Source organism: Conger conger, chromosome 2 (genome assembly GCF_963514075.1).
Source record: "Conger conger chromosome 2, fConCon1.1, whole genome shotgun sequence".
Taxonomy (NCBI): domain Eukaryota; kingdom Metazoa; phylum Chordata; class Actinopteri; order Anguilliformes; family Congridae; genus Conger; species Conger conger.
Window position 1 is genome coordinate 21128254 of NC_083761.1, and position 16612 is coordinate 21144865.

Sequence of the window (16612 nt, forward strand, 5' to 3'; positions counted from 1 at the left end):
CAATGAATCCAAGCATATATCAAAATCCACACAGAAATGGTTCAGTAAAAACAACATGTTCTGCAATAGCCATCTCAGTCTCCTGACTTAAATCCCATGAAAAACCTGTGGTCTGAACTGAAGAAGGTGGTATCCAAAGGATATCAATTAATCTGAAATGTTCTGCATGGATGAATAGTCAAAAATCCCTCCAAATGTGTTCTTTAACCTTTTCACAAATGATAGGAAAACACTCATGGCTATCGTCTTTGCCAGGGGTGTTTGCACAAAGTATTAAACCAGGGGTGCCAATAATTGTGGAACCTGTTTTTTGGGGAAATATATTTTGTATTTCAAAAATGGAAGATTTTGGTTGATTCCACAGAATTATTAATCAAGCACATTACTTTATGAATGTTGAAAAATAAAGCTTATGTCAATAACTTTTTGTTTGTTTTTTGTTTACAGCACGTTTGGGGAATATTTATCAAGGGTGCCAATAATATTGTATTCAGTGGGCTCCATTGCATGCTGGTGGACGTGGTCTCCAAGATGCAAAATTTGGGTTCAGAATTAAAGGAGAAACAGATCAGCTCAAACAACTTGCATGTCATTTGTACTGAAACAGTAATTAAAGTTTCAAACCTTCTTTATATGGATGTTGTAGTCTTCGTGTTAGTCAGAAACATGACTAAAAAAAGTATTGTCTGGTCTGCATTGTAGTTTTTATTTGAACTGAGCCTTAGAATGCCTCAAATAAGCTTTGAATTCACACCAGAAAAGACCAGTAGGTTGTCAGACATAAACTGGAAAAGGAAATTCCCTCTTTTACAACATTTCTTTTAAAAGGTTCATGACCTCTTGTCTGTTTATCATCTTTGTAAGTGATACAAACAGAAAACTATGTATGGCACTTATCTGGTTATGCTTATCTTTGTTCAAACAGATATAATTACAGGTATCCTAAACACACCTCACAGACACAGAGAGGAAAGGAGTGCAGCTGCATGTCTGTAAAGAGATTATTCTTCAAATAAGTCAGCTTTCCTATGCACAGCACACAGCAGGATACCAGGGCTAGGGCCACTGGAGTTCTCTGCCATGATATTCAACACATCAGATATGTTGATGCATTCATTTACTAATTTGTATCCAATATCAGAACCGCTCACACATTATATAAAGGACAAATCCCTCCCTCTCCATTCCAATCATTTTTGGGGAGCGTTCTGGTGTAAAATAGCTGCCATGTATTGCGCCTGTTGTCGCTACACATTTCTGGTGGCTGAGGTGAGCCTCCCTGAGATTGTGAAAAGTAGTCAATCTGTTAGCATGTTTAGCTACAGTGGAATACAGTGGAGTACTTCTTTCCACAGATTGGACCAATTAAAGGCAAAGACGAGACCAAGAAGTGTAAGCTGTTGCCTTGTTGGTGCGGGGAGAACTGAATTCTCTTGCTTCTTCTCATAGACCTGCTCAGTGTGGAAACTAGTGGTGGGAGGGGGCAAGGAAAACATTGCTCTTCAGCTGGCCGTATTGTTTGTTTAGCCTTGATTTCAACTCGGATTTACAAGCTACTGCACCCTGGTCACCACAGGGGCTGTTTTTTTGTTCTTTTTAAAATCGTTATATAAATAGTATTTCTTTTAGAATTTATTACCATTTTGGAATATTTACAAGAAGACATTGCTGGTCAAGTTGATTCATAGCAGTATTTCCTTTTTACAAAAATGCACATTCACATGTACACATTCACTTTACAGGAATATGCAGTGATGGTCCAATCCAATTTCAGATGTTCACATGACTGTCATCTCCTGTAGCTCATACATAATGTGAGAAACAACTTGTGTCTTAGGAGTTAATGTTCATTTATTTCAATGTCTCAGGTATTTATTTTACATTGGATGTAAAAATATACAGTGTAGTCTGTCAGTAAAATGTATATACAGTACATAGAAATACAGATTCACATACACTATATACATTGTGCTATACATTACTTATAAGAGGCATTTGGAAGTATTAAAAACCACTCTGAAACAGAACGGGTCCTTCCGACTTTGTTATTCTGCCTTCCTGATTGCTTGAGGTACTAATAAAAATGTTCCACTAAATCAGCCATTAGCTGCTGACTGGTCCTTGAAAGCTGCAGTGATACACGCTTTGGCACAGGGATCACGTCTCTCATTAGTCTCTCTCAGTAATCAATGACATTGGTGATGGTCGAGTGTGATTGAGCCCCATGGTGGAGGGAGCAGGTCCTCCCTGCAGTTTGGGTTACACAGTGTGAGAGCACCGGGCAAAAAGAGCTGAGTCCATAGATGGGTTTTTCTGTGTTATCCACCATCTATGGAATTCAGTTCTCATGACCCGGCACCCTTTCCAGGTGTGAACGCAGCAGTTGAGGCCACGACCCGAACAGCAGTTTCAGCGGGTCCGGTGAGTGACTCCTCTTTTCCTGCAAAGAACTGCATCTGTCTTGACACAGCTCCCAATGAGGGACAACTGGCCAGAACATTCACACACAAACTTTAAAATGGTGTAGAAAAAAAGCCTTCACTTTTTTTACAATACATTTTATAAACAATAGTAAAAAATTTTACTGTACTGGGAACAGGGCACCAAAGTGAATACAGACTCACACAGGCCCAGAGGCATTCTGGAGGGTGAATAAGCAGCCTACCCCCTCAAACATCCCACCCCCACCCCGCCCACCGCCCCCTGCCCGTGCCCCTGCCAAGCCACCCTCCCCTCTCCCCCAGCACAACCACACAAAAGGGAGTGTTTCTCCTTTTTTTCTTCTATAGCAGGAGTCAAACCACTCAGTTCCAAGGAAATAGGAATGGGAAGGTATTTCATAACAGGAGGTTTGTCACCAAAAAAAAAAAATCCCATTGCGATTGTGTCTGGCTTATGTCTGCTCATGCTGAGTCACGCCATGCAGAGGTGTGTAACTGGACAGGCTATGTGCCAGTGAGTCACAGCCAAATGATACCACATATGCAGGCCTGGGGGCCTTGCTTTCAACAGTGGGCGAACGCAACGGAACGATCTGAGCCTGTTGTAGCTTGCTGTACTGGACACATGCCCACTTGAGGCCAGCTGCCAACATCTATGGATGACAAAGTAACACAGATGCCCTGATCTCATGGCTATCGGGGAGCCAATGCTGCAAAGGGGTTACACATCCTTTTGACACAGCTCCAAAGTTTTAAAACTGTGGAGTTTTTCAGGCCTGCTCATAGTGAATGAGAGGCTCTTCTCGAAGGCTCGGCCAACACGTTTTTCATGGTTGGCGCAGCGGTACGAGAAAGCTGAACAAATGAGGCAACACAAAAAGTCAACATTCCCCTCCGGGTGTAACGTCAGGTGAACTAATCTGACAGCTTCTCTTCTATTCACTATGGTTATCTCTTCCAGGTATTCGTCAAGGAAATGTTTTATGGCCTTTTTGTGTCGAGTGTGGATGTTTAGACTTTGAACACTCCAATGACTGTTTCATTTCTATAATGCCATTTATTTTCCACGTGAAAAGGCAAAGGAAATCTTTATTACTTTACGCCCTAAAAAAAAGGAAATAATCGCAAGTGGATAGGAGTTTATAAGAGGGGGCTATTTTGTCAAAACCAAGATTAACAGGAAACTAAGACCCACTGTTTGAATTGAGTTAAATACCTTTTTGACATGTAGGACAAATCCCCCATATAACTCCAAAGCCCCCAATGTTGTTCAGATTTTGTATTATTTCTCTTTTTAAGAAACAGTGTGACAATCCTGATTAAGCCTATATGCTATCTAGCATATAACAATGCATTACTTTGCTGATCATACAACACAAAAATGTCCAGCCTGCTGAAAATCCAGCAGTCAGTTGACCCCTATACTCCATAATCCCAAAGCACACTGCCCCTGAAAGGGGGATGTTTACATTACAACATTCAGCATTCTTCAATGAGCTCAGACCAACTGCGCTTGTGTCAACATTCCTAATCAGGGGTTGGAAAAAACAACCCACACCTGACGCTGCTTGAAGAAACGAAGATAATCATAAGGAAAAATAAGCCCTTTTCTGGCTTTCCCTAGCTCTTCCACTGGCTGGAGCAATTCTTCTGGCCTGTTACAGATCGATGCTGGACAGCTCGTTCCAGCTGGATTCCCATTGCCAGACCCATATCCCCCTGACTTAGTGATCTCAACCATGTCAGAGATGCTGGCACTCAAAAATATGTCTTCCTTGTCTCTATAGAGGTACAGAGCTCTAAAACTTGACAAGGTGCGTCAAATTATTATTTGTTTAACTTTACACCCCCATAAACCCCCCACCCCGGATAAAAAATAGCGCCAAAATTTATTGAACACGAGACACTCAGTAGACCGGATAAGTGCACAAACAAGGACATTGGTGAGAAAGACCAAAGCACTCATATTTTTTTTATCACCTCTCTCAGGGCGATTTTAAAAAGTATGTTGAGGGTTACTCTTTTACAGTGCTGTCTCAGGAACTCTCTCGTAAATGGAAGGCACTTACCTGGATTCCCCACAAAAACCGGGTCGCTCTGGAGTCCTTTTTGTCCACCCTCCCCCCCTTTTCCACGAGTCCTTCCCCTCCAGCGGCAAGCGCACACACTGACACGATGTGGTACCGAGGAGACCAGAGGGGGTTCTTAAATACCACTCCCCTTCATGTCTTCCTCTCCTTCTCCCGCGCCGTCTCTCTCTCTCTTTCGCTCAGCACGGTGAGTCCAGCAGTCACTTCCCAGTAAGAAGGAAGGGGTGGGAGGGAACCTCACGCCCACTCTCTGTGAATCAATACGAAGCTGTTCTGAGGAAAAACAGCTGACTGGCTCCTGCCCTCAGTTTCCATAAAACAGCAAGCCTGCCGACGGCAGCGCAAGGAATTTCCCTTATTGCTCAAGAGCAGTCATTCAGAGAGGAGAGGTGGCAGAGCGGGGCAGGCTTGTGACAGGCAGAGGAGAACACAGGGGAACCGCGTGTGTACGTGTGCGTGTAACCTCACTCTCTACGAAACTGAAAGATAGGCTCACCCCCTCAGCCCCAATTGACCTTTCAGCTCATGCTTTGTCATGTTTATGATTATTAGGCGTTTCAAATAAAGTGATTAAAGTTAGCCCGTGTCATGACCGATGTGACATTAAAACTGTGAAAGTGACACGGATTAACTGTTATAAACCCAGACGAAAACACTCACCTATTATTTTAGCATGAGAACTTATGCCACACATGATGAAGTTCATTTTTTAAATTTACTTTCATGGTGTACATGTTAATTCTATTTGATATTTTTTAAATTTTATTTTCTATTTTCTATCTTGAATTTCTTCATAAAGCTAGATATTTTGTAAAGCAATTCAAATGAGCACATTATGACCTGAAGCTTTAATTCAATGATGAAATAACTGTTGATATCTTATTCATGCTTCTACAAAATTATTCACCCTTAACACACCATAAATGAAATTATGTGGTGTTTAATCTGTGGGGCACCCAAAACAAGAGGAATGACCCCCTTATACCTTTTCCCTTTGTGTAATTTCTCTCATGTCTTTTTGATATTTCTGATAAATCCCTCCTTTGTTAGCAACTTCTCAACAATTTCACCTGTCATGCTCAAAAGTTGTTCCAGGGGGTACTGGTTGGCACACATATTCCCACACAGTGATATGCCCCAAGGCCAATGCTAATGAGGCTAATAGACCTGTAAAACGGATGGATTATAGGGTGGGTTAGGGTCACAAAGATATGCCCCATCTCGTAATGAAAGAGCATATTCCGGGTGCATGGATAGAAAAATGTAAAAATAGGTAATAAGAAGTAACAGTTGTGTTTTTCTTTTCCTCCTCCATACTGGTGTGTGATGAAATGACTTGGTATAATTTTCTTAGTGAATCATTTCAGGACTTCTACTTAGTAAAGGGTTCCTGCTGACAATAGATAATGTTTTATAAATCATCTTTATAAATCATCAAATATATAAATAATATTTTCCATGATTTATTTCCAACTATTGCTGCATCAGTGAAATGCACATTAAATTTTAGGGGTGAGGGGGTGGTGGGATGCTTTCGGAGACATGCTATTTTCCAAATATATATATTCTATTTTTTCACTTTCAGTAAGTCCATTTCCTAGGAATATCAACTCACAGGCATTGCTGGACCATATGAAAAAAGATACTACATTCTGTGTTTTGATCAATTTACTGATGTTTTATGAAAAAAAGAATTTTTGAATATTACACATGACGTTTCCATCACTATGGAGTGAAATACTCTATAATTCTAAAGATTCTTCAAGAAAATTAGGAATCTAACCCTAACCCTTGTCCTAACCATAACCCATAATCCTAACTCTAACCCAAACCCCATTCGATAAAAAAATAAAATAAAATAAAAATCCACATGACATGCATTATGACATGACATTCCAGTCAATCTCAGTTTATGAAGTGCTGCAGGTCATATGCTGTAAGGCAAGCTGGCAAATGCATATGCTGATAAGAAGCAGGACAGCAGGGCACAGAGTGAATTCTGTGAAACTCCTTGGGTGGGACTATATGAACAAAGAAAAGTTTTTCTCTGCTGGTGGAATACATTGCCGTTAGTGCTTCCCACAGAGGACTTCTGAAACAAAAAGCCTGGTTTTCATATTACCTTTCAGCCAGGGGGAGTGCTTTTTAAAAATTTTAAATACAGTATCTATGTGATAATTTCCCCATTCAGCTCCCAGAAAGCTACATTTCAGTTCCCCCCTACATAAATTCCGTTGTCTCTTCATGCATTTACGGAAAGGTAGTAGACTTGGGGAAGTTGAGAAGTGTGAATGAGGGTATGGGAAGATGAGCCAGCAATTTTAGACAAAGTACTTCCCGATTGACTTACCACACAAAGTGTGTGGACATGTGCAGCCTGTCAGGTGAATCAAAAAAATGTCCAACACACCCCCACGCACACGCACATTGATCTTTGCTCGTTTACTCGCTGCACTGTATATGCTGAGATCATGAACCTGTGAAGTATCTCATTTCACTTATGATAAAGCTGGACTAATATTCACGATAGCAGTATAAGTGATTCTTGAAATAGGCCAATATTGCTCAGCATTTCTGATTGATACACTGTCAGCTCCATAACGTTTGGGACAACAACATATTATATTAAAGATTTGGAAATATACTCTATAATCTTTGTTAATTGTGATTAAAGTAGAGATTTCCAGGTTTTATTAAAGGGTATTTTCAAATATCTTGGTTTCACCGTGTAGAAATTACAGTACGCTGTATACATAATCCCCCATTCCATGGCACCGTAGTGTTGGGGACAAATGGCTTCATAGGTTTTAATCAGGTGTGTTTAGTTTACTTTCAGTAGTCTAGTCTTGAAAAGTCTAGGCTTTTGATTGCCTTCGAAGTGTGTTATTGACACTTGTCAACATGAGGACCAGAGTTGTACCAATGAAAGTCAAAACAGTCAAAGACATCGGCCAAATGTTAGGCTTACCAAAATCAGTCTGTTTAAAATATCATTCAAAATAAAGGGTCTGGTAGACCAAGGAGAAACTCTACAGTTGTTGAAGAATTCTCACCATAATGTCTGACACCTGTCTGACAAAAACACTTTTCAGGAGGCAGGTGTGGATGTGTCAGGTGTGGATATGTCACAGTAAAGTTAAAAAACCAAACTACAAAGGCTAAACTGCGAGATTCAAACCACTAATTAGTTGCAAAACAGGATGGCCAGGTTACAGTCCGCTAAGAAGTGCCTAAAACAGCCTGCAGAGTTCTACAGAAAGGTCTTGTGGACAGATGAGACCAATATTTGGACAGTTGAGACCAAAAGAAACTTCCCAAGATACCCCCTGCCCCCATCTGTGAAACATGGTAACGTGGGTGTTATTGTGTGGGCATCTACAGCTGCCACAGGTGCTGGCTCACTTGTCTTCATTGATGATGTAACTTCTCACAGCAGCAGCAGAATGAATTCTAATGTGTACAGAAGCATCTTCATTTATTCAATTAATTGAAAAGCACTTCATCCTACAGCAAGGCCATGATCCCAAACATACTGCTAAAGCAACAAAGGAGTTTTTCAAAGCCAAAAACGGAAAGATTCTTGACTGGCCAAGTCATTCGCCCACTCCTAAACCAAATGAACATGTGTCTGTTTGCTGAAGAGAAATCTTTAGGAGTTCTAGCCCCTGAAACAAGCAAGAGTTGAAGATGGCTGAGGCACAGGCCTGACTGGGCATCACCAGAGAAGATACTCAGCACCTGGCAATGTCTATTGGCTTCAAGCATTCATTACATGCAAAGGATATGCAACAAAGTTATGCAAGTTATGCACCATAATGTCTGGGTCATTTACATAACCCAGACATTATGGTGCCCTGAAATGAAAATCTACAGAGCCAAATCAAGAAAAAAATATCTTTGTCTCTAACATTATGTACAGTATGTACAGTATTTTGTAGATTATTTAGCCAACATCAAACAGTACATATGGATTTGTAATGCTCTACTAATACTAATACTTGTAATAGTAATTACAGTAGGCAAACCAGACATAATTTGGACATTCCTGTGGGTGTAGATTTCTAACTCTCCCACGTGTGGCAATGGGAGGAAATAACCACTGACTCACCATCACAAGATGTAGGAAACAGCAACACACACAACTACCACCACTGAACCCCCCAAAAGATTATCTCAGCTCAACAAACTCATCCATATCACATGCCTTTAAAAGCTACTCTCTCTATAGCAGCTTTTAAAGTCAACAAATGGACTTCCCAGTTACACATGCACAAAACACAAATGTGAAGACAACATGCACGCACACACACACACAGACACACAAACACAGTTCATTCCACGACTGTGAGTTCAGAAGACTGTGAGTTCAGCTCCACTGACGAGCTAAAGACACCAGTGCAACGTGTTTGCACAAGAATTCTGAATAGAGTTAGCAGACGCCTGGAGGAGGAGGAGCAAGAGGAGAAGGAACTGTGTGAGACTGCCGCAGGTTAGCTCACCTCACCCTGGGGGTCAAGGCCTTCAAAAGGCAGTCACTATAAGAGAAGTGGAGGAAGGCAGGCACTGGCTAACTGGCTAGCAGGTGATGAGCAGTGCAGAAAAGGAGTGCAAAACGGATAAAGGAACTGACTGAACAAGGAAACAAGGGAAACAGTTTTATTGCTTCATAGTGTAGAACAGAGATAGATACATAGAAAGAGAAAGGAAGTGAGAGAAGAAGAATTATGGTGGCGGCAGGGAAGTATCAGTCGGTCAGGAGATGCCCAGAGTTTAAGTGATTGTGCAAAGTTTTAGTTAGGTGTTTAAGTGACTATGCGAAGGCTTCACTTGTCAGGGGCAGCGACAAGCAGGCACCAAGCTGGAAGAGTTAAGGTGGATTGTTATGTGTTGATATGTATGATTCCTATTAGTTTGTTCCAGTGTTTGTACTGTCTCAGTATACAAGGTCCAGTACTGTATGTTATACCAGTTGATGACAACTGGGATGAATTTAGCAATTTAGGTTAAGTGAGGAGAAAATAAATTCAGTTTTGCAGTTGAAAATATCTCCCATTGTTTAAATAGAAAGAGATAGGAAGAGAAAGCCATAACTATTTTAAAATAAATTGTAACTTCTGGGTACAATTTGCGACTCAAATGAGATAACACTATTTATAGTATATAAGGTTTTAGGCAGCATACTGAATTTCTAGCATCACTTTGGAGAGTCATGCCACTGGATTATATTATTAAAGGATGTGTGACCAAAGTAGCAGGCTATATATCCTTTACATGGCTTAATAGACAGAAATATGAAGCAATCATTTGCTGAAAAAGGTTATTTCACAAGGAAGAGCTGTCTTTTTAAAGTTATAGAGATGGAGTACACTTGGTTTCATTCATACCCTGTTTCAACTATTTTTCTCTTAATTCTTTAAACTGAAACAAGAATAACTGTGCTAAACTTTTTTTGTGAGTCTGAAACAGCTAAGGCTGTGCCAGGACAGACCAGTCTCTTACTGTAATTGGGTTGTTGGTATTTTGTGGTGAATTGCGTAACCAGATAGCTGACGTGTTATCTTGCTATTCTGTTTTTGAAAGGTTGTGTCATTGCTAGTGACTACTTTATGGGTGGAAATGCAATGAAAGAAGGCTATAATTAGGCCTAGAGTCTACTTTTCAGTCTGAGCCAGCTAATTAGCTTGGTAAGAATTTTTTCAAAAAAAGAATGTTATCAAAATATATGAAATTAAATCAGAAGTAGAATTGAAGTTCATATACATTTTAGTATCCTTCTCAGGTTCACCAGCCCCTTGAAGATCCACAAAACAAGCTCTAGTCACATCCACACCTGACACATCCACACCTGCCTCCTGAAAAGTTTCAGTCTATAGTTAGAAAAAAAGAAAAATGCTTGGTTGAGGGATTTAGCAAGACATCTTGTAAAGTTTCTTGTCCACATTTTATCTAAATTATGATGTACAGGAAATTCTACTCACAAATAGCAGAGGCTTGGATTGTGGGCCGGCCAGAGAGGCAGATATTGTTCCACCAAGGTGAGAGGGACACCTGACACCCCCGTCGACCTATCTATTTTTTCCTGTTTTTGTATGTAGTAAAAAGGTGCGGGGGAAAAAAGGTGTGCCAACTGGTTCGATCAGTGCTCTTGATAGCGTGCCCACAGCACTGCACTTTTGTAAGGTGTTCCACAGCAATGAAAGGGCTTGTGTAATGTGCTCTTGTATAGCATGTGATTTACATAGGTGGGAGGTGGGGGCAGGAGATAGCAATGATGATTTGTGATTTCAGTTATTTTTGACATTTGAATTGTCTTTGTGGGTGGTTCAACCAAGGTCAGACATTCAGCCTTGTGGTTGGCCATTATTATACATGGAGGCAGTGATAACTCCTGCTCTCAGACTCTCAGTGCTCTCTGTGCTGTGTCCTCATGGCTTTGCCTGTGTATAGAGATAAAGTAACAAATGACTTTTGTTTTACTTTAAACCACAAACCACCTGCCAAAATGTCCCTACATTATCCACTGAAAAGTTGAAAAATCATCGGAAACCTCTCTGAATATCAATACTATCCTTCCACAAAAATAAAACAGCCAGGCCAATCACATACATTAAAACTGAAATACAATAAATATACCCATGTTGTTAACCAGGGATATCAATCTTTCCCAGAAAGGGCTGGTGTAGGTATAGGCTTTTATTCCAGCCAAGCAGTTACACACCAGATTCTACAAATCAAGATCCTTAGCAAAGACTAATGGTTGATTAATAGAATCAGGTGTGTAACTGCTAGGCTGGAACAAAAACTTCCACCCACACCAGCCCTTTCTGGGAAAGCCTGAGAATCCCTGATCTTAACTATGCCATAAACGTGTTATTCGACCTTATTAAAAATAAGTAGCCTTTAACAGTGGGGAGTGGGGGATGGAGGGCGGGGGAGTAAGCAGCACTGGGCCTTGTATTACTCTGTTGAAACTGTGTGTGTGTGTGTGTGTTCTACGACAGCAGGGTGCCAGCACTGTCTGAGTAACTCTGTCAATGCAATGTGTGGTCTACGACAGCAGGGGACAGCACTGGGCCATTAGCCACTCCATTCACGTACAGTACGCAGTGCGTGCACTTTATCATCGGCTGGAGGGGGGACCTGGCAGTTGAATGCATGTATACATGGAAAACATATTGAATTCCAAACGCCCATTCCCACTATATGACATCATTTGAGGGTTGTGAATCATTATGTTTTCCAGGAATAATTTCCTTTATCCTCCTCATCTGTGTTCCTCGGTACTATGAGTAACACCACAGATGTCTTTCCCTTGTTTATTCAGTTAGCAACCACCTAAAAACTGCTGCTGTAAAAAACTGCCCCGATTGCTGAGTACGGTCTGGCAATCGGGGTGACCTGAACAGTCATATTACGAGAATATTTCAACTTTAGCCCAGATAACTTTGGTAGAGTAGTAACGCTATGACCATGCAGAGGAAAGGGAGGCATTTCAATACAGTACACAGTACTGCCACAGTGATGGTCTATATTTCAACAGATTGTATTGCACAGATAGGATTGTGCTTCCCGTAATTGTCCTTGAATCCTTGATAAAATGGGGGGAAACAGGAAAGTAGTCAGACACACCACTCTCATTGAATTGTTGAAATGAGATAAAATGCTACATTTCATGAATGTACAATATTTTTTTAACTATTTAAAATAATATTTCTTTATATTATTAATGTTATATTTAAAAAATATATATATATTATAAATCCACACAGGCAATAAAAGGAATGGCAACTGACTTACTTTTCAAAAAACGATATTCATCATGATCCTATCTAGGGGGTTTTAAGATAGTTATTTTTTTAATCTCTGGATAAAAAATCCATCACACCAAGAATCTTGATAAAAATTCCTTCGCATACTTTTACCTTCCTGGGGTGATTTTCAGTCAGTAGTGAATTCGCTGGCCATTATCCCTCACAATGTGTGTACAGCCGATAGCCCTGAATCCCCCTGAATACAGCAATTTCTACAGCTTTTCTTGTTCATGGTACAATTGTTCATTATTTGCTAGATTACTGCTTGGCTGCATGGATAAAATGCAGTAAATGAAACAAAATGGGTGTTTATCGCGGTCTGTAATAAAAGACAGTATTCATGTACCTGTTTGTCATGGACAGGCAGTCTGAAACCAAGCACGGACTTGCAAATGGCAGAATAGATGCTTTATTGACAGAGTCATACTGTCCAGGGTCAATAACCAGCAATCAGTAGTACCAAGGACAAGGCAGTTTGTGACAGAACAAGGCAGAACAAGGTCCAGAGCAAGCAGGGGTTGATACCAGGGAGGCTGACACACCAGGCAGCAGTCTGGTGGAGGAGCCTGGGAGGGAGTTGTGGGTATACTCCACCCACGGAAGAGGCCAGGATGCAGGAGTCTTTTCAGATTGGCAGTGCAGACTCTTCCCCAGTTCCTGGTTTGGGCGTTACGTCTGACCATTAGTCTCTTCCCCAGTTCCTGGTTTAGGTGTTACGTCTAACCATTAGTCTCTGGGTGGAAGCCTGAGGAAGGGTTAGGAGAGGCCCAGAGGCCCTCGACCTTCTGCGGGGTAATTTTCAGGGTAATTTTCCCTTGGAGATAACAAAGCCCATGAACTATGAAGAGGAAATTGTGGAAATTCACATTTCTCAGCCTTAATGAACAATCTTTCATGGTCTGGTACAGACAGGAAGTAAAGTCTTCCTCTAGGCAGGCTGAGTGGCAGTTGGGACACCCCATAATGACACCCTTAACCCAATCGACCCAATCAATCTGTGCAGTAGCAGTCAGGGACTTCCCAGAACCACCGGTACCTGAGGGGATTTCATAAGAGAAAACACCACCTCCTCCTGGTGGTTGCCGGATACCAGGACTTTGATTGGGCTGGTGACTCTTTGTATCTTGGCCAGGGGGGTGCCAGTGAGCACATTGGTCTGCAGGGGTGTAGCCAGCTCAGAGGTTGGAACCCCCATGTGTTAGGCCAGGGACAGACAGATGAAGTTGGCCAACAGCCAACCAGGACCTGGATAAGGACTTGGACAAGGAACTGGACACCTCTCCTCGTGAGCAGGATATGCAAAGTGGAGTGGGAAGTGGAGGAGGCTGGAGTCAAGGAAGTACCTGCCAGGACCTCCTCTTTCACTGAAGTTATATTTTGCTACCCCGTCTGGCACAAACAATCATTCCACAATCAAAGTCACTTAGATCATATTTCCCTGATTCTGATGTTCGTCACATGATTGGCTGATTACATATTTACAGGACCTAGTGTACAGGTCTACCTAATAAAGTGGTCACTGAGTGAATAACGGCAACTACAATAGAAAGCAGTACAGAAATGTGTAATACAAGATGCAGAATAATTTGGGGGAATAAAGACAGAATTACCAAGACCACCATTACAATTACAATCCACTAGCCAGCCTCAGGAAACTCAATTCAATTCAATTTAGCGGTCCGTATCCGACAGTAAGACACAAAAGCCTACATTGTCTCAGTACTGTTCTGACACTTTGTACTGACATTCAGAAAACAATGAGGTTGACTGTGAGGTCATCTTGCCAAGCCAAGAAACTAGGAAAAGCCCTGTGAAAATGTGTCAAGACTGTTTAAAGTCTGGCAAAGCCAAACCTAGTTTGGGAGCAGTAGGCTAGTTTCCGATTAATGACAATGAACAGTAAGGCCATTTCCTTGGCAAGCAGCCATACCAGCCTTTGCCTCTCTCCTGCCTGATGGCTCTGTGTAAGCAGGGCTGTGCTTTGGATGGATGAGAGACTTTGGTAAAGAATGCAATTGCTAGATTTTGTGTTGGTAGTCAGTAGTGGGCAGCTGTCCTTCTGGACCAAGCAGAAAAACAACACCAGTGCAGTGTATGGCACGAATCTAGGGCCAATATTATTTACATGTGTTTTGTGTATTTTGTGAATTGCAAAATCCAATCCACAAGTTTTTTGTGAATGGTGAGCGTATTTTGTGAATTGCGATACACAACAGCTGTTTTAAGCATGCAAAACTACAACTCCTGTTTTACAGATACCAATCATTTTGTGATCCTTACTTGCACCCAATAGTGTTGCTCTGCCAGGACCTCAAATGAGCAGTTTATGCTTGAAACCCGAACAATTTGCCTGGGATAAAATTCCTCCACATTAATGTCAGAGACGTCAAATTATAGGAAACATTTTGTTGCAATTATTCATGCTAAAGGTGGTACAACCACCTATTATGCTTAGGGGGGAATTACTTGTATCATATGGGTGATATGAGTGTTTGACCCTTTTTCATTAAACAAATATTAATAGTAAAGAATACAATAATAGAGGAAATCAGGAAGGGGACAAATACTTTTTCAGGGCACTGTAGTTTGAAATGTGTACATGTCTACAGTTAGAACTCTGCTAGCCTGTCACTATGAATGTGTAATTGTGGGTCAGCTTTCTTTCATAGAGACAAGAGGTGATGATATAGACAAGAGGATCAAGTCTCTAGTTAATATAGAACTCTGTGGCAAAGCTCTGGGTGGATGTCACAGCAGCGCCCCCTTGTGGCCATGAGGAAGTTCTTTGTCATCCCGGAATTGCTCCCGGGAGAGGTGGTTATTCCACTGTACTGTTTTTTAGAAAGACCTGACTTATGAAAATGTGAGATGACCTATATAAACCCCATACCAAAAAATAAAAATAGAAATAAAAAAAGCAAACAAACAAAAAACAAAAAAAACACCTAGTGTAAGTAAGGTCCCTTAAAAACCGTGAAAGGGCTTATGAAATATAGTTTTAACCTCTTGCTAAAATCATCCATCCATCCATCCATTATCTGAACCCGCTTATCCTGATCAGGGTCGCAGGGGGGCTGGAGCCTATCCCAGCATACATTGGGCGAAAGCAGGAATACACCCTGGACAGGTCGCCAGTCCATCACAGGGCACACAAACCATTCACTCACACCATTCACTCACACACACACTCATACCTACGGGCAATTTAGACTCTCCAATCAGCCTAACGTGCATGTCTTTGGACTGTGGGAGGAAACCGGAGTACCCGGAGGAAACCCACGCAGACACAGGGAGAACATGCAAACTCTGCACAGAGAGGCCCCGGCCGACGGGGATTCGAACCCAGGACCTCCTTGCTGTGAGGCGGCAGTGCTACCCACTGCACCATCCTTGCCGCCCTTGCTAAAATCATGCTTTATTTATTTTAATTGTACATTATGAAATTGATATACACTCAATGAGCACTTTATTAGGTAGACCAGCTTCTTAATGCAAATATCTAATCAGCCAATCATGTGGCTGCAACTAAATGCATAAAAGCATGCAGACATGGTCAAGAGATTCAGCTGTTTTTTAGCCCAACAGACTGGCCAGACTGGTCGAAGCTGACAACAAGGTGGCAGTAATGCAAATAACCACACATGACAACAGTGGTATGCAGAAGAGCATCTCTGAACACACAAACCTCTTAAGTGGATAGGTTACAGCAGCAGAAGATCAAAAAGAACACAAACACAGAATAAAATACAGAATACATAGTACTGCAATAATAATATATAAAGATACAACAATAACAAAGACAGTTCTCATGTGGAATTAAAAGCAGTGAGATTTTAGCTGGGATTTGACAGTGTATATGGATGGTGCAGACCTGATGGAGAGAGGCAATTTGTTTCACAGTATTGGTATGACTACAGTTTGCTGGCTTTGACATTGGATTGGCTACAGTTAATGGCCAGATGCATCTGCAAGTGTATCTGTGTATGTCTATGTATTTGTGTGGTCATTGTTGACAGAAAATGTTTAAAAAGCAAAAAGGAACCCTTTACAATTTTGTATCAGTCCTTATAAATGTACGACATGGGACATGCTGATCTCTTGTGAGAGGCAGCCCTGTACACAGAGGCCATTGTGTAGTATAGTCTCCTCATTATCAGGCACAAGGGGCTCTCTTAATAACTCAGCAGCTGTATTCACCAATGTATTTGGTTATTTGCTATCAAGAATATAATAAATACAGTTAACTTTATTTATCACTTTGGAGCTTAAT